Source organism: Poecilia latipinna, unplaced genomic scaffold, assembly GCF_001443285.1.
Source record: "Poecilia latipinna isolate Pla-1442-1.1 unplaced genomic scaffold, P_latipinna-1.0 Scaffold484, whole genome shotgun sequence".
Classification (NCBI taxonomy): Eukaryota; Metazoa; Chordata; class Actinopteri; order Cyprinodontiformes; family Poeciliidae; genus Poecilia; species Poecilia latipinna.
Genome location: NW_015113100.1, coordinates 215,623 through 235,068, shown reverse-complemented (window position 1 = coordinate 235,068; position 19,446 = coordinate 215,623). Strand labels below are relative to the sequence as shown.

The following is a 19,446-nucleotide window of genomic DNA, read 5'->3' as shown; positions in this document are numbered from 1 at the left end:
CTCATTGCACCACCGAGAGTGTGAACCTGCCTACAGTACTATCAACTATCGATCACCTCAGAGCTGCGCGAGCGGTCCAATGAGGTCACGCAGAGGCGGTCCGTTGCTAAGGAGGAGGTTTGGTTGAGTCTCTGCTTAGCAGCCATTCAGCGGCGGTGGCTGAAGCGATTGGACTGCGAGGGCTTCTCCGAGACTTTTTGTGGAATTTGAATTATTTTGGCTCAGCACGGCTCGCAGTTCATAGGTGACGGCTTCAGGGGGACAGCTTGTGGGTCGCAGAGGTGGCATCAGGTAAGTTAAAGTAAAATACGTAGAGTCCTGCTGGGACTAGCATGCCCGGTGAAGCTTGTGTTAGCTCCCCGAGCTAAGCACCACTAGCCTCTCTGAATGCGGCACACGCAGCTACGTTACCTCCCAATTTCAAGGCATTTACTTCCCTTGCTCACTCGAGTGTTAGACAGAATGGAAAAAAAAAGAAGCTGTAAATATTTCCACCTCTCTTCAAACGTGTTGAAAATACCCAATTTCGCCTGAAAGTGACCGGTGAAGGTGGCAGGTTTTTCGGTTACTTCCATCCTCATTCTGGTAATAAGCCAACGACTCTCAAGTTACCTGAATAACTTTAAGAGGAGGAGGGCGTCTGCCAGCGTAACTAATGGATGCATCTCCGACTAAAATATGCAGTCACCCGACACATGAGCTGTCACGACTTGTTTTCACACACTGTCACACGGTTCGCTTGTGTAATGCCGTCGTCCCAAATGTTGACCGCCGTAGAAAAACACGGGATTTACGGGCTGCGAAGTTTGTAGAGACGAGGTGTTACAGTCTGGCTCCTTCGTATCGAAACATACGTTTGAAAACGACACTAGATAACCCGCCGGGCAGGCAGCCTGCTTTAAGTCGTGACTCATAGTCTTAACACGCGGAATAAATATTTTTTTGTGTGAAGTGTGATAATGCTTCTGAGTATATTGTGTATGATATCTTGCTTTTGTGGGACGTCTTGCTCGTATTGTGGTTTTTTCAGAGCAAGAGGGTGAGATTTTCACTCTGCTATCGGTGATCAGATGAGCATCGGTGGTCAGGTTACTTTCTGTCGGCTCACTTGATCGAGGTAAACACAGGAAGACACCCATACTGCTTTAAACGTCTTGTTTACTAAATGAATCCTGCTGGGGTTCTCTTAGTTTATAGTCTTTAAATGTCATGCTAGACAGTTTTTGTGGCAGTGAAAGTATTATTTTTTTGCTTGTAGGTCATAGAAACGCACCGATCAGATATTCTCTGGCCGATATCTGATATGATTGTGAGGGTTTAAACCACATGTAAGGATTTCAGTTATTTTTTAAACTCTCTGGATGCAATAAAAGTTCAACTGTTTTAATAGTAGAATTTCTATAGGAAATTAAAATATAGATTTTTCAAAATTAAAAAAACAACAACAACTGAATAAAACTGTCGCATATCTTTACATATTGCAGGTAATGAATGAAGTGAATATAGGTAGGCCTGTCACCGTAACAAATTTTGCAGGACGATAAAGTGACCAGGAAATTATTGCGATAAATGATAATATTGTTGTGTTTGAGGCTGTTTTCAAGTAATATAAAGATAACGACATAACAGTACAACAACGCATTCTGAAAGATCAATAAATTTTAAATTCTAGTGAACATTTCACACTGGAACTGGAAGACATTTACACAGAAACAGTAAATCAAATGAATTATGAAGTCTCTGTAAATAAAATTGTCTTTCAAAAAAAGTTGCTAGTTGAGACCGAAGCACCAGACTGAAGAGTTTTATCATCCAGTTTTTGGCAGAAAGAGAGAGAAAGAAAAGAGAAAAATTACAAATCAAGCAAATGGAAATGATTGAGTTTGTTTCAATCTGTCATGCAATTAGAAAAAAAAAATTAGTATCAGATCATGTCTGACCTCTGATGGTTTAAACGGTGCATCATAAGGCTGGGCGATAAATCAGTTTCATGGATTAATTTTACTTTCTGTTTTTGAATATTTAAATTTTAGGAAAGTCAGATTTCTTTTTTCACTTATGCACTTTTTGGGTTTTAACTCTCCAAAAAACCACCATATTCCTTGAAAAGCATGTTTTCCGGCTTCTGTTTATTTTTCACAGAAGGAAATATTGAGATAACCAGCTTTTTTCCACAATAATGTCATTTGTAAAAAAAAAAAAATTAAATGGGGGTTGGGCGGTGGAAAGTGAGAAGATTTTTGAAATCAAATTCAGTTTAAAAATAATTGGAGATTTTATTTTTACTGCGTCCCCCAGCAGTAAACTAGTTTATTCCTGCTGAGGCTAGGAGCTAAAGAGTGCTGGTAGTTTTCAAACATCTTGAAAGTAGCTCACGGCTTAGCTCATCCCAAAGAATGAGGGAGTCGAGCTTGGCTGCCTGCCACTAAACCCACTGTCTAAGTATGTCAGCTGTTAGAGGGAGGAGGAGAAGTCTCTCTGTCCGCAGCTTTGTTTCACTCTCTGGGAGAAACTTATTATTTTTTATTTTATTTTATTTTGTTTTGGGCTCTGTCCTCAAAGGAGAAGCTCCGTCTTGGCAGCGAGTTACGCATGTGAACTATGAGAAGTGACGTAATACAGGTAGATAAACCGGCTGTGTCGTGATGACACAGCCGGAAGGCTTCGCTGGCTCTGTGTTCCCAGTAGCTGGCCAGATTGTCGAGCCTCTGGCTGCATGTGTCGAAATCACTGTCGGCGTCAGCTTAGCTTCAGCATTTGGCTCCGTGTTAGCTAAATTATCATAAGCAGGACACCAGAATAGTGGTTTTTCTTCAGTTCTCTCTACCTCTTTTATGCTCATCTTAACCTGATTAGAGAATGTTCTTTTCCTGGTGAATTTTTGCTTCAGACAAAAATGTAAATAGTAGGAAGCTTTTTAATTTACTACATCTTTTAGAAAAAAAAAAGTATCTATTCCTTTAAATTGTAATTGTCTTGTGTTACAACCAGACATGTCCCAATTAACTAATTGCATAATAAGTTAATACAAGCTCAATAATTTCCATTTGTATGAGTTATTGTTTCTTTCTCTCTACCAAAAACTGGTAGAAACTGGAGGTTTGGTCTCAAGTAGACCCTTTTATTTTGATGGTCGATTTAGTTTAAAGAGACTTCCTAATTCATTTTTTAAAATTTATTTTGGATATTTAAAATGTCTTCCAGTGTTAAGTGTTCATTAGAATTTAAAAACATGTTCTTGGATTATTTTGCCATTACCATAACATTGCTTAAAAATGGTCTCAAAACGGTGTTATCGTTTCTAGCCAGACCTTCTGGGACAATTTATCATCTAGTAAAATGTGTTATTGCGACAGGCAAGTTATAACTACAGACCTTATTGTATCATAGTATGATTTCTATATATGAAAAACAAACTTAACCCATATTTTCCTGAAGAACTGGTTCATGTGATGAACTCTGTAGGACAGAGGTTCCCAAACTGTGGGGCGCGCCCCCTTGGGGAGGGGAGTTTAATCAGTTGTTAACATGTCGTAACCTGTTTTTCCGAGCCGCCTTTAAATGCAACATGAGCGCTATGACGCTCGCGCTGGGTTTCCACCTGTGCGGCAGTGAAGGAGACCTGCTGCTGCTGTGCAAAGCTACGCAGGTGTGTTAGAATCATGGCAGCAAACCAGCAAAACGCAAAGAACTTTTCACAGCTTTCCCCCAAACTAACCAACTGAGTTGAGTAAAGCTGTTGGATACAGGTAATGTTAGCTAAAAGATGACTAGCTAATATCAATACAGAACCTTAAGCTTGTTAACAACTAGCTTGTAGGCTACAGGTGTTGTTGTTTCCCCCCCGCCCTGTTCGTCTGGAGCCGGGGCTGAGTATAATGGGGAGTTTCTAAGAATCCGCCCCCCACCCTCTTCGTTCACACACATCGTTCAACCAGACAGCTATTTGTAAGCCATAGGGGGTCCCAGAAATAGTTTGGAAACTACTTGGGGGCTGCCCAGGAGAAAAAGTTTGGGAACCCCTGCTGTAGGATATTGCCATCTTTACTTTTTATGAATGGTCAGACATGACTTCTTTTTGTGAGTTTGACAGAAATAGTTCTGATTCCCATCATCACGATGTCTCCCAGAGTGTTATGATTTAGATTTCAGACAAAAGTGGAAGTTGCATGTATTTTGCATGCACAGGACCTGCAACATTCCAGTCTACCAATTATTGGTTCTTTTAATCTCAGTAGTCCTTTGCAGCTTCAATATATTGTACAGCTGTAATTTAAACTAAACTCAGAATAGACACATGTGGACTCTGTTGACAAAAAGTTGAAGTGGCTGAATACAAAAACTATATTTTGTTCCATTTCATAATTATGCATTATTTATATGCATGTATAGTACACATATTTGAAGGGTGTGGATATTTTTGCAGGGCACTTTTGCACGTTATGTTAACATGAGTAGTAATTTATCAAATGATACTACTGCTGAAAAGTTTAAAATTATGTTAATACTTTTATCCACTCATTGTGTATTATGTAAAGCCACTTTTTCAAGCTTTATCATGTTGTAATGTTATTCACTCATCAAAAACTAATCCAGGGTGTTGCTTTGATTTACTCCCTCACTCAACTCCTTCAGACTAGCCTGTAGCAATTAGCAAACACCTGGTGGAGCTGTGCTGAGTTCATTATAGGAGCTTCTTCTCAGTGAAATACTGGAAAAACATTGGTAAAGGGTTTATAGAGGAGCCATATTTTAATGACTTCCTGAAGGTGGAGTTACTGAAAGAGCAGGAGGTTCTTAAAGAGACAAAGGTCCAATTTCAAGATGTTAAATTACAAAGTCAAGTTTCTTTCATGCTTAATATACATAGCGTTCTAACAACAACTAAAAGTATCGTAACTATTTGATAGTGCCATTTTATAGCACAATGTGTCTGGAAAATATATAATAATGCCCCTTTAAATATGTAAATATACTTCACTGCTCTTCTTTTGCTGCTTTTATTTATTTTTATTTGTACATAACTTTTTTAAAATTGTGCCACGTTCAATAAACTCAAACTTTTTAGTCCTAAACTTTACATTTTATTTTAAGTAGGTCTAAAACAAAGCATAACTTTCAATTATTTAAGCAAATAAAAGATTGCCAGAACAACTTATAAAATCTATGGCATTTAGAAAAACTAAAAAAAAAAAAAAAAAAAATTCCTACTTCCTCCAAAAGCCCAACTAGCGCTTTAAAATCTCTGCATCCCCTACAAAGCCTCCATCCTGTCCACACATGCGCGGCGTGCGCTGCTCCTTGGTCTCAGCGGGCCTGGGACCATGTCCAGCAGAGACACTTTCTGGCAAGTTTATACCAGAGGGCAGCTTTCAGAGCCGTGATCTCAAATGTTCAGCTGACCCCAATTCAAAAGACGTGTCTGAAAATAGGTTCTGGAGCAGCTTTACTGTGTCTTGGTGATGAGTACCGTTGTGTCCCATCACAGATCAAAGTCATTACTCCTTTTTGTTTATTTACCTCCCCGCACTCCCACAAAATCAATCTCCATAAAGTAGATCTATTTTTCAGGCGAACTGCAAATAAATCTAAATAAGCATGAGTTATGATTGCCTTGGATGATTTTCAGCATTAGGACTGGTAAAGGGAGATGTCGTAAAACAGAAGCTAAATGATGGGTTCTCTCTTTACAACGTTATTATTACTGTCAACCATAGAGATTATGAGAAGGTAGTTCAGTACACCAATGGTTATGTCATATATCATGTGTGGTAATACTTTGAACTGCATCAATGGCCAAAGGTAGCTAACTGTACCTTTTTTTTCTCCCCCTCTCTCCTGTTAAATAACTTTCAGATCTTTATCTTAATTGCACAGTCACATACAAGTATTAAGTCTATGCAATAATTTTCATGTTAATCAGACGTGGTACAACTTCAGCTGCCTGATTGTTTTACTCCTATGATTGCAGTTTCTTTGAGTGTGCCGTTTGGGAGAATAATTTTAGCTTTTAATTGGCACCAAAGGGGCTGTATCTTCTCCTCTTGCCCTGCCTGTATCATCTCTGTATTAGCTAGAGCGAGCTGGAGGTTGGGGGGGGGGGGATGTTATCACTTTATGCGAGGAGTTGCCTTTCAGGTTTGTGCCGGTGCGACTCCTCCCTGGTTACGCTCAGGGACTCCTTTTGTCTTTGAAGGCCCCTATATAATGTGATACCCGAGCCTCCTGGACTGGAACAGCTCATGCTTTATTCAGCTTTCTGATCTCTGCCTTAATTATGGCCGACCCAGGATGAAATGACCAGTGGTTGGATCTCCTAGGGTGGGAACTTTATGCCCAGCTTCCAGTTGGAGTTGGGACCGTAGATGTTTCTTTTAAAGTTGCGTCTCAGGTGGCCGCTCACTGCACACGGACATCTGTGTGAATGTGAAACAACTCTTCTGTGACAAAAATATAACTAAAAATGAAGACTTTTGCTGTGCCAAACGTTTCCACACATTCAAATTGATCTATATATTCTGTAGATTTTGTTTAAACTCAGAAAAAAATACACACAGCTGGGATTTATTCACTAGTTAGGTGGCTGCAGAAGATAATTGGTTGCGCTAAGGGTGGTATGGACTTAACGTTTTGTCACAATATTTTGTGGTAATATTGTAATAAAGATAAAAGTGGCTGAGAAATATTTATTACTACTTTTTAAGGTAACTGTATGGCTGCATAACGCAGCAAAAGTAGCAGGACACAATGCTGCTTTTGAAAAACATACACATTTATAATATGCTTCTTTAGGACACCAGTCGCATAAAGAAGAGTGATTTTTATTACAAAACTGCTTGCATGAACTGCATTTAATCATACTTTCAGATGTATTGATATTTATTGATAATGTCTTTGAGCAGATAGTGAAGGAAATAGTAAAACTAAACTAACAATAAATCAAAATTCTTATAAGAAATTTATCATCATAAATGATAAACGGTAGGAAAAATGCCCACTCCTAGGTTGCACTGGATTTTTTTTTTTCCTGGGATCTAAGAGTAAAAGGGGCTGAATACAAGGACATTCCACACTTTTAAGCTTTGTACTTGCAAAAAAAACAACCAAAAAACATATCATTTAGGGGTGGTCATTTATTGTATTGTTTATCATTTATTGTGATCAATTTCTCATAAGAATTTAGATTTATTGTTGTCGAAGTAAAATTCTTTTAATGATGTTTAAATGAAAGCATCAATGAATACCAATAAATTTGAAAATGCCGTTTAGTGATACAAATCACACTTCTTAGTGTGTCTGATGTCCTAAAGAAGCGTGTGACAAATATGAATGTTTTTCAAGAGCAGTATTTGTAGGACTATAATTGCTGTGACTCACAGGCATACAGTTTCCTGAACTTACTTTTATTATCACAAAATAATGTGATCTTACATTATTATACCATTATGATTATATTACTTGAAAATGGTCTCAAAATAACAATATTATTGTTTATCGCAATAACTTCTGGGACAATTTTATTGTCTAGTAAAATGTGTTACCGTGATAGGCCTACCCTGACCAATAACGGAGAACATAGCCGGTAGAGTACACAAACATACTTTTCAGTATGCTTACATTAATGTATTTGAAATTATATTTTGTAGATCTCTTATAACATCTGATTTGTGATTTGAGTTACAGAAAACACACCTTTGTAGACATTGAGAAGATGCACCTGTGCTTGTACATAATGAACAAGAAGGTGTCATTTACGGCCAATTTAAATAAGGAAACTTCTGCATTCTGCTGTTTAAATTTTTTTCACTTAGTGTTGGCAGTAGTGAGGTGGGTGTAATTGCTTGCTGTGAAACTAATTGTCACGCACAGACATGTTTTGACAGAATCTCTGTCCAGAGCACGAGTGGCAGCAGTACCGTTCCCCAACACAGTGTGTGCGTCTGCCCTCCTGCTACTTCCTGTTCAGCTACGTGTGATGTGTAGTATCTTGAGGCCACCTGCTGTCGTCATGCTAGACAAATGTCATGGTTACCTTGGCTCCAGTTTCCACCACAGAGGAGTCTAGACGGTTTAGAGATGAACAACAACCAAAAAAAAACAAAAACGTAAGGAACAAGTGACACATCAGCATGTTCAGTTCAGTGTCCAAAATTGAAGTAAAAAGACATGATGGTGACTTAAAGGTAATTACAGTAATAACAAAGTCATGATGTTTTATTGATTTGTGGTGCAGTTACAAACACGCTTTTTGATGTGTAATAAATTCACAATTTTATAAATTTAATCTTTGATCTCAATATGTTTTTTGAGGCGGAGTCCCAATGCGTTTTATGTGGATTTCATTTGATAGACCTCTGTTGAGTTGTGCATAATTCAGAAGTGTGAGGGGAAAAATTTAGTTGCAAACATGAGGAAGAAGATAATCTTGTATGTGACAAACACATCACATGCAAACGCATGCAAAATACTGTGTGAGGCCGAACAGATCATGCTCACAGTGGGACATGGTGGCATCATGTTTGGGAACAGGGAGGCTGGTCAATGTTGGTGGGAAGATTCATGGAGCTGAATAAGGGAGAAAATGTGCAGAGCCTCATGCTGGAAATTTAAGTGAGAATCTGTAGCAAGAAAACAGTTCAAATGCACCTCATCCACTCCTGCTGTGGTTGTGCTTTTTTGTGTTGGATTATTACACCAGCCCTGCTGATTCTGCTTTAATCAAATTTTGACTAGAAAGTCTGGTTCTAATGCCAAAAACCGCTCAATTTCTCAATTGTGGTGTTCCCATTAAATAAGAAATCCAATTAAAGTTGCATTGAATAATTTTGTTCATGTGGTAAGCCATTGAAAAACATGCCGCGCCGACATCCTTCTACCACTTCCTGTTGTCCTCTTTGTCTTTTCCACCAGTAGTACCATCCAGGTTGTTGATCACGACTCGTGTGATGCGAAAAAAAAAGTATTTCCATTGTAGTTTTTCAAAATACACAAATTTTAATACAGCCAAAAAAGCACTTTTCATCAAAATGTTGTTTTTTTTTTTTAATTGGCTTGTTTCTATTAAGTGAATTTATTTTCGTAATTTCAGTTTTGAACAATTTTATTATTAATGGAGAACCTTGGTAAAGCTTTTGATGTGGACCCAAAAAAAAAAAAAAAAACCAACGTGTATGTGAATGCCTAGTGGACCGGAGACCGCTCCAAAAGCTGGAATCGGGTTATGGCGCAGGGCATTCTGGGTAAATGCAATTAAAACAAATACATCAGTTCAGCACTAGTGGGAGGAATGGCTCGTGGTCATTTACCAACAACAAAAGAGAAATCCTACAACCACTAAAACCTGACCCTACTCGATTTTTATTTATGTTTCGTGAAGTAGGAAGTTGTTTTCATGTCGTTTCCTTCAGTAGTTCTTGGAGCAGCGCCACCTCAGACGAGGAGGGGAACAGGGGTTTCGATTAATTTAGTTTGTTTGACCAGGCCAACCAAGTCTACGGGATTATCAGATGTGAAAACACTCTAAATATCAACAATAAACTCTCAGGATTTTGGTTGTAATGTAGCAAAGTGTTGGGGTGACTGATTTCTGTAGATATAGGTGAGAGGAATATGAATAAACATTTACAAGTACATATTTTTCTTACTGTTCTTGGTGTCGCATCAGGTTTATTGTCAGCGTCCAAGAAGAAGATCACTGTTCCAGCAGCCCCTCACGTTGTGAGTTTCAAACAGAATTAATTTTCTGCTGCACATTTGTATCTCTACAGACTCCTCTGCCTTTTAAAAATGGATTCTTTATCCCACTTGTGGTTTCCAGGGAAGCTCCTTCTCGCTCTCGTGGGCCAACGTTTACCGGTGCTTGTTGCGTAACCGACACGAGTCTGATTCACATTCCTTTGGCTGCTGTTTATCTGTTAGATAACCGGGTCATGAGTAGGCAAGAAGACCCAACGACGAGAATACCGAAGGTTTTAATGAAGGTCATTTTCCAACTGCGACGGTAGATTTGTGGCGGTGAGATGGAGAATCCTGGGTTGCGGCGGAGGGAGTACCTGCATCCAGCGCTGAAGCTTTGCCCAATCGATGATGAAAGTTCCCCTCTGCCAGAAAGAGTCAATTATTAATGAGTTAAATATCATGTTCTGCCTTGAGTAAGAGGGGCATTTTTTTTGTTTATGAATCACTGCTGCTCCTTTTGCATTTGGACAAATGCCAAGATGAAAGTAGATGAAATGGGGTATATCTGCTTCAGTCTAGATTCCTCTCTGAACATAAAGCAGAAAAAGTGAGTTTGGCTTTTTATTTCATCAGATATTATTATTATTATTGGTTTTATTTCATCGGATATCGGGGGGAAAAAAAGTTTTCTGTTTGCATTAATAAGGAAGTAGTTTAGGCATTTGGTGACAGGTGTCTGCTTGTGTTGTTACAATGCAAGACATGTCAAGCAGCAAGTTCACACACGGCACAGCCTTGCACCGTTCCTCAACAGCGAGTGGCCTGCAGAGAGGGGACGTCTGGCTCAAGAGACGGCCACTGTGCTGAGTCGACAGGAGGGGGACAATGCTGGCTTGTCGGCTCGGCCGCCTTTGTGCCGCGTTTCAGACAGGCCCACCATCGGCTTTTGGCTCCGCCGACATGTTGACTAGGCCCTCGCCCGGTGGTTGCTGACCCATTGTGCCCGCGGTGCCTGCAGCTCGTCAGGGCTCCGAAGGCCGCAGATTATCCCGCAGTAATTGGTGCCTGGGCCCCGACTGATCAAAGGTGTCCAGCTGATTGTGGGGCCCTGGTAATTTTCCATTCTCTGATGCTCTGCAGTCGTTGCCTATTTGCCTGTTCATCTGACCCACTTACTTGCCTGGTTGCTTGTACTGTATCTGGACAAAGAGGGTTGATGCTTGCCAGGATAATTATGCCTCTTTTTATTTATTTAACTTAAAAAAATACTGTTATTAGCCAGCAAAAAGACACATGGAGTTTAAAAACAGTAAAAATGTCAAGTCTTGTTTCAGTTAGGCTTAAGCACTTGAGCTTTGCAGAGAGCCCAGCAGCCATGTGACTTGGCAAAGTTTTTATTCAACTTGTACACCTCAGTCATGTGCTTTTCAGGCTTTTTTATTAGTCAGGACTCTGCTCTTTGTCTGCTTTAACTTTATTAGTTTATCTCTGCTTCTCTTTATGAAGGTATGTAACATCCCATCAAATGTAAGCTTAGATAACCTACTAATGGATCAGATATATACAGGGGCTGTTTCAGTCTCTTGGACCTTAAAGCTCTGAGCTCTGATCTGCCATTCTTTGGTCAATTTCTTTGGGAGCACTTTTAAGAACAAGTATATCTTCTTACATATTTTGGCATGAATGTAAAATTTTAACAATATTTAAAAAAGTTAAAACAATGATGTTTCAGAAAAATGGCCCTAAGTTTCTAAGTTTTCTTTTTTTTTCTGCATCAACTAAAAAAATACAAAAACAAAAAACCATTAGGTTATGAAACGGCAAATAAAACGTAACAAAAGAAAATGTATTTTATCTAAATTGTTTATGGGATAACAAATAATTTATGGAAGAGAGCAGTTGATATAATGCAGCTCTGCACTTAACCAGAACTTTAGTATGTTAAAACAAAACATTTTAAATTGTTTTTAGCATCTCACATTAGCATTTAGCATGGTTAGCATAATTAAATCAGCAAGCATTTCTATTTGTAGCTATCACTCATTTGTAGATTTAGTAGGTTATACTTTTCTTATAAAAGACATTTTTTTAACCTTGTCATCTCAGCTGTAACATGTTTAGCTTTATTTGAATCCTTGATGCATTGCAGCAGCCAACACACGTCACTAGAAACCAGTTTCTAAAAGCTGCTGTCTTGCTCAATTCATTTCAGAACGGCGTACTAACACTGAAACTAGCTGAGTCTTACTCACCAAGTTAACAGCAGCCACATCAAAGGGACCTGTTGTCAGTGCAACCTAGACATGGTGCATTCACTGTCGGGGGGAGAAAACGGGGGATATTGTTATTTATCACCAATCAGGAACTGATTAGAGTAAAATTGGCCGATTCTGGTTACTGGGCAATTGCATTATTTTGAGGAAGTGTCCAACAGTTCTTAGGAAAAACTACTGGATCAGCTGTAAGTAAAGTGAACAAGCCTGCCAAGTTGGATATATTAGCCTAATAACGGCTAAGAATGACTTAACTGAGCCTTCTAATGTTTCATTCTGACTTATATTGCTGCAGGTATGTGCAGGCCAAATACTGAGCATCAAATTCATCAGTGTTTAAGTCTAGGGTAGCATCAACACACTGCATATATAATGATGTATTTTGTCTCTGAGTTAAATACAAATCAAATCAAACTGCACAGTTTTAGAATAAAATGCAGTCTAGCGTTTGTTGGAGTAAAAGACTAAATTTGGAAAGTGTCTTTTACAGTTCAAAACCAGACATTTTCATACACGTGACACACTGTCTGAAGTTAAATCAGACTAAACTTCTCTGTTTTTCAGGTCACTTAGAAATAATTTTGAGAATTCTGTTTGCTAAAAGCCAGAAAACTTGGCGAGAATATTTGTTAGAAATTCTTTTTTGTAACTCTCATTGTGTTTTAAGGATTTAATTGGAGCAGGAACATAATTGACCTTGACACAATTTGTGATTTGAAACTGTCTTTTTAAGTTAATTCGTATTGTTTTTAGTTCCACAGTGTGGTTTGAAAACATACCTGGAAAATGCTTGAAATGTGTTTGAATTTTGCTGTGGGAAAAGTGTGCGGACCCCGCTAAGTAAGGCTCATCACCATCAGTTTCTGAAGGCGTACTCTTTGCTTCACACTTGCTTTAGCTTTACCGAGAAATCTGCTGGGTAAATAACTTGACAGTTTTGCTCAGTCTACTGCGTATCTTGGTATTCAGGAGCCATTTATTTACAAATATCCCAGCCAGAGCACAGACAGAGCTAGACTCAGGTATGTGCAAAGAATCCCTGATGTGTGCAGCTCAACAGCTGTGCTGAATTTTACATTTGACCCTTTTCAGTTGGCTTCTTGACATCAATGTAACCTGCTTTTTATTGTGGGGATTCCTGCTGCTTCTGTGGCCATCTCTTCCTTCCTTCTTTTCAGTGGACCATGTCAGGCAGCTTATACAGGTGATAAAAGGTTACTGTGTGGTTTTAATTTTACTTTCTCAGCCAGATTAGAGGGCAGGTGCAGGGAGGAGAAAGGTATTTGGCCTTGACGCGTGTACTTGGAGCACGCATGAGTTTCTGAGTCGTAGTCTTGTCGGACAGCCAATGTGGCAACTGCATGTCTGTTCGCTCAGCAGGAAGTTCCTGTTCCACTCCGTACTCTCGTCACTCATGCTGCTAGACTAAATCTGCCACTGATACACAAACACACACATGCACACACACACAAGGTGAGTGCCACCAACCTGTGGTATGGTGTTGCTGTTTAGACAAAAAGCTTCATCACTGTTGGCGCTCTGACGCAGTTGTTTCTATTGGCATTTATCGTTTTCCTTCCCCCAATTTTGTAGTTGTAATATGTTTTTATACAATAATACAGCACTTTACTTAAGCGTGAATATTTGTGTTTTTATTCATTTCAGACACCGTTTAAAGCATGGTTAGGTTCTGCAGCAATACCGCAAGCTTTGAACATCTCACTTTGCTTTTTGGCAAAACTGTGTGGCAGAAAAACTAACACTAACACCGTCCTCACAGTGAAAAATGATAGTGGCAGAAGCATAGTGTGGGTATAGTACAGCTCGTCATGTTTAATGAGAAGGTGGATTGAGCTAAATGCTGGATGAGAGCATCTTACTTGAAACTAGAGATATGCCTAATGTAATATGTCGTATTTTCTGGACTATAATCTCAAGTTTTTTCATAGTTTGGCAGGTCCAGTGTGACGTGTGTGTGTGTGTACACACACACACACACACATATATATATATATACACACACACACACATATATATGTGTGTGTGTGTATTTATTTCTTCTCTTCATGACACATTTTTTGACTGATGCGTTAAATGTTAATTCATACTGACCGACATGGATTAAATATTTACCGTCTCAAGCCACGAGGAAAGCTAACCCGCTGAAGGAAGATGGAATATGGCCAGAGCTGGAGGAATGACTCCACAGTTGGGTGCTTAAATATCGCTGTCAGGCTTTTGAACAGTGCAGTTACGTCTCTTATTCCTGGTACTTACCAAGGAGGTGAATATATGTCTTTGCAGGTGGGCATTCTTGGTGCCGCCTCTTTATCGTCCTGGACTTACTGCAGGCGTCTCCGCTTCACTGCACACTTCATTGGCTATGGTAGAAAAATTTGATGAAGTAGCACAGATTGTCAGAACACCAGGGGAGCAAAAGCATTCCTGACCAAGCTGATAAAGCTCGGACATCGGAGTGTCAGAAACCGCCAGCAGACTTTCAAGCCAGCAACTGAAACACAGCGTGTCACCGGAGCCTTCCATCAACATGGACGAGATCAACCTCACGTTTGACAATTTCTAAATTAAAGTTGAGTCATACTCCGGAGCAACTTATAGTCCATAAAATACAGTAATTAAGTGTTAAAAAGCAATGATTGAGAATAAACCAGGACTCACATTTTCCTTCTGCTTTCTAGATTCACTGACTATCAAATTCTTTTAACTCTATCATCTCTGTTGATTCCCTTTCTTCTTTCATGCTTCACTTTGTGTGCGTTTGTGTCTTTGTCCTCCTCTGCATCTGTGTGTGTACAAATTTATCTGAATCTCATTCCAACATTAGGATGTTCATCTGATTTATTAAAACAAGTCAAAATGCAATCCCCCAGCAATCTCTAGATGGTGATGGGGAAGTCACTGAAGAGTGACAGGCCTTTATCACAATGTGAAGACCATTAACCTGCACACTGACACCATTCTTCACTGCGACGCTTCTAGTGCCTGACATATGCTCAGCCAGCCAGCTCAAATTATCTTTCTTGACACACAAATTAACACATGGAAACGAATCCAGAATGCAAATGTTTCTCAATCAATAATAAAAAAAAGAAAAAAAGACTATTGACCTGTTCTTTTTTTCTTTCTTTTCCCCCCTCTGCTTTGCAAACGCGATGTAAATTATTATAATGAAATAAATTATGCTGCCTGGTCAGAGGAACCACATAAACGCTATATTTTTAATAGCTTTCATAGAAGTCACAGCCACGGCAATTATGCTTTTGAGTTGAAACCGTATCAGGCAGGATCAACCAGTCATATCTGTGCAGTGAAATTCCCCTTGGTTTGGTCCAGGACATCATTTGGGGAATGCATTAATTTGTCTCCAATCACTGAATCATTTCTTTTTCTTTGTAGTTTTGCTTTGATGCCCAAATGAACGTGTCTTTATGGTTTATGATCACATAAATGTTCTTATTTACTGATCATTTATCTGCAGTCGATGGGCAATTCATTTCACTTTAAACAATAGGGCTAACCTCTCCTTACCCTCTCTAGGAAGTGCATTTAAATGCACTTTCAGTAGATACATTTTCACAGGAAATTATTTTGAAAATAAATCTACTTAGAGCTTAGTTTCAACTCAATTCAAACTGTTTTATTTTGGCTGAGGAATCTGTGTTATTCATTATAGTACCTTATTTTATCTTTACCTCCACTAACTGTTTTTCTGTAGCTTTGATGAGTTGTTTGACAATCTGGATGCTCGTTATGTGACCATTATATTCAGATGCAGGGGGTTTATGGTTGCCTGACTGTCAGCGGTAATGAGTAATGTTTCAAACAAACTGGTCTCTGCAGTGTCACCCACCCAGTAGGCTTTAAATCAGAAACGACGGGGCTGCTGTCGGTGGGTGGAAGGTAACCATCAGAGCTTTGATGAAGGATCGCTAAAGCGCAACGCAACATCTGTGTAAAATTTACCACAAATTGCTTTAATCGTGTTGTGTTATCGCTGATCATCCTGTGCACTTTATGTTTTTTGTGAATTAGTGGCTTGGCAGGAGTGTACTTGGTTGTCATGATTAAGGAGGCCTTTCAGTGTCAAAGTTAGACATTTTGGGATGGAACATTTGTGTATTTCATGAAGTTTGTAGGAACATGACTTCATTGTTGTAAAATTCAAATGTTGTAATTTTCCTCTTTTACCTAGAAGTTGTTTGTAATACATAATAACTCAACTACTTCAAAAATTCAATCTCTATAGTATATTTTTCTCCTTCGGTGATATTTTTTCCACCTGCTCAATGCTTTCCGAGTCGATGAGATGGGTAGGTTATAGCGAACATGAGCCTATAAGCAAAACAGTCCTTAAGGGTGACTAGCGCAGCCCACAAAACTTGGTTTGAGGCAAACTACCTCAAACTTTTCATGTGCCGTTGTACTCGGGTTATTTGCTGAAACAAACATGATTGACTCGCAGTTTACTGTGTACTGTGTCAGCTGGAGCTAACATTATTAGCAGCAGCTAACGCAAAACCAAATGGAAAAACTTACATTTGTAAAATGTAAGTTCACTGCTTGTAACTGCTTTTGCTTTGTTGTTTTTACAACAGAATTAAATATTTCTCAAATAAAAGCTTTTGTTACAGGTAATTGTGGATTCTTTTAACACCTCACTACTATTAAAAAATGGCTAACTTTGCGTGTTTCTACAGTAATAACTTCCACATGAAAGAGTGTCAACAACGAGCTAGCACTTAGACATAGTGCATTCACAGGTCAGAAAAGATTGTCAGTAACTTGAGTTGTTGCAGTTCAAAGCCGTAGGAACTAGATTCATGCTATTGAATGCGAGCAAAAATGTAGGGGCAATATCTAACCACATAATATGACAAAAGAAAGTAATGAAATAACGTCACATTAACTTGTTTGTAAGGGAAGGCTTGGCATTATGGAGTTGATATAGAGTAAGTATGTTTGTGTTAAATTGCTCACTGTATTTGAGCATGGCAGCAGTTTGGCTTGTCAGGGAATGTTGACATTTGTGACTTTGACCAAAGTTCTGATAATACTGGAGTCCCCGCCTCCTCACGTGCGGTGTCGGCTTGCATCAGCTGTTTTGACCCAGATGGGGTATTTTCCATGTTTTTGATCACTACTTCTTGGACTGGATTAGTTTATTTAACATCTTAGACCACAATGCTTCCTCTGAAACTTGTATCTTTAAACCTGTACTCTCGCAGTGAGACTGCCACATGTAGGAGTAATGGATCACGCATTAACAGCAGCTGGTGAATATGTAACGTTGGCGGGGTTTCTTCTGGTCACTGCTGTGTACAGAGGAAATGCTATGTGCACAATTCACCCTGGTTTCTTTGATTCTCTCTCTTTCTTGGCTGTTTTTAGAAAACTTGTGTTTGGTGCTTCCTCTGCTTAGTCTTCGTGAGATACTTTTTCACTCACATTTTTTTAAATTTTCATAAAAATTTTAACATTTTTTGCATTTGGAAGAAAACAACACTGTCAGCGTCTCCAGTCCAGGTATTGTGTCTAATTCCAAGGTGGTCAAAGTGCCAATAAAGCAAAAACATTTTCAAGATCCCTTGATCGTCTCTGATTTTTGATTGGCATGTCAATTTAGTTTTTTCTTTTTTTCTCTTAAGTTATTACATCAATAAATATCTTCCTCTTTCTGTCTACTCTGTAAACTCATCCACCAGTAGTATGTACTTAGAACATCAGATAAAAGTTATAGTCATTTACTTTTATGCATAGTTGAGGGTCATCATGGATAACCATTATTTCCTTTTGGATTCAAAATGACTTCCTCTATTGAAATAATAGTGGTAAATATAGTTGCTAGATGTGCCATAGTTTTTAAATCACTTTAAATCATCTCAGATTTCCTTAATTTTGGGAAATTGGTGATTGGCAAATACGGATATGAAAAACTGATTTTATCCACTCCCAGGAAGGCTTGAAAGCGAGCCACTGTTCCCTTTGCTCTGCTTTGTGACTTCACTTTTACAAGGTTCTTTTCTTTTTCTGAGATCTTCTGCTTTCTATCATAACTGCATTTCCATTACAAACTTTGTTTATATTTTCCTAATTTATTCGATGAGTCATTAAAAACCATCCCACATTGACAACATCAACATCTGGTTGTTGATCACATGTTTTGTGATGCTTAAAAGGTATTTCCATTGCAGTTTTACAAAATACACCAATTTTAATACGTCTGAAAAACCACCTAATCCTAGCGCAAAAAAATGTTGTGAAACATGGGTTTTTATTAAAATTGCCATGTCTCCATTACTAAAAATTATGTTCGTACTTCCAATTTGTGCCCTTATATGGTCAATGGAAACACGGCTAATAAAAAGGATTAAAGAAAAAGGTATCTGTTTCCATTCAACCAGAAAAGAAAGTAAGATCCATCTGGTTGGGTACGGCACCGAGGCATGGATCACACAATTACCTTTCGGCTCCATGAAGATATTTTTCCACGGCTCCCACATGAGTTAGTACCTATTGTATTTCCAGCAGCAGCTTCCAATAAATAGAAAGGAGAATTGATGGAGGCGGATGCTGGGAACACTACATCAAACCGCTCCTGGCTGGCCATTGCTTTCAGTCCCCTACTTCTCCAAACGGCACAACGGCTGTGTTTACACCTTCTTCTAGTGATTGAAACGCCTCTCCATTTGAGGTCTCCTCTGGCGAGATTCTTTGGAAAAACAATCTCTGAATGGATCTATTGGGTGAAAACAAGGATTATAAATCTTGAGGACGACTTGTTGACATCCTGTGTGGGGAAACATCGCAGATCCTGATTGAGTTTAGTCTGTGAATCATAACCAGGGTACGTCTGTGGGGAGATGATACAGTGACAAGTGATTTGTGAGGATTCTACCCTAGATGCTTAAATGTGGCCTCTGCTGCTAACTCTTAAGTGAAGTGTTAAATGGTGTGCTAGCTGGTCAAGCTGCTCTTAGTCTGGACATAATCACCACACTTGGAGAGAGACGGTATGGATGGTATGGATGTGCAACTGTAAGATCTGGTCCATATGTTTTGTTTGTTTGTCTGCCAGACTTTAGCTTAGGAAATAAGGGTCACTGTGTCATTCTGAGGGCAGAGAACAGATTCACCCTGTAATCATTCAGTGGCGGACAGGGAGCTTGTCAGCAGGTCAAACAGTGGCTAACACTCCTATTCCCTCCATTTCCTTCCTCTGTAGCATTCCATCCATCTACACCATGGCCTTATCACTTGCTCTCTTGTAGTTGAGGATTTAGCTTGGCCTGGTTCAAAGAATAGATGTTCTACCCGGCCTGGGTCAGTACGTTAGGTATTACAACGAAGAATAGGAAATTATTACATTTATTTAAAAACGCGGTCAAATTGTGCAGAATTTTTACGCCGTTTGTCTTTCTGCTCTACCAGTGGTGGAGAAAGTACTCAAAAAATGTACTTAAGTAAAAGTACAAAT

The 19,446-nt window shown here is 39.0% G+C and overlaps 1 protein-coding gene across 3 annotated transcripts in view; it reads left to right on the top strand.

Moving 5' to 3' along the window:
* Nucleotides 1-19,446, top strand: part of numb (NUMB endocytic adaptor protein) — a 70,197-nt gene continuing 50,751 nt past the window's right edge. The window contains exon 1 of one of the 3 annotated variants that reach the window (XM_015039787.1): nucleotides 1-285. The gene's annotated coding sequence lies outside the window, so the exon portion shown is untranslated. Of the gene's footprint in view, nucleotides 292-19,446 lie in introns of all 3 variants that reach the window. The other 2 variants (XM_015039788.1, XM_015039791.1) reach the window with 2 other exon arrangements.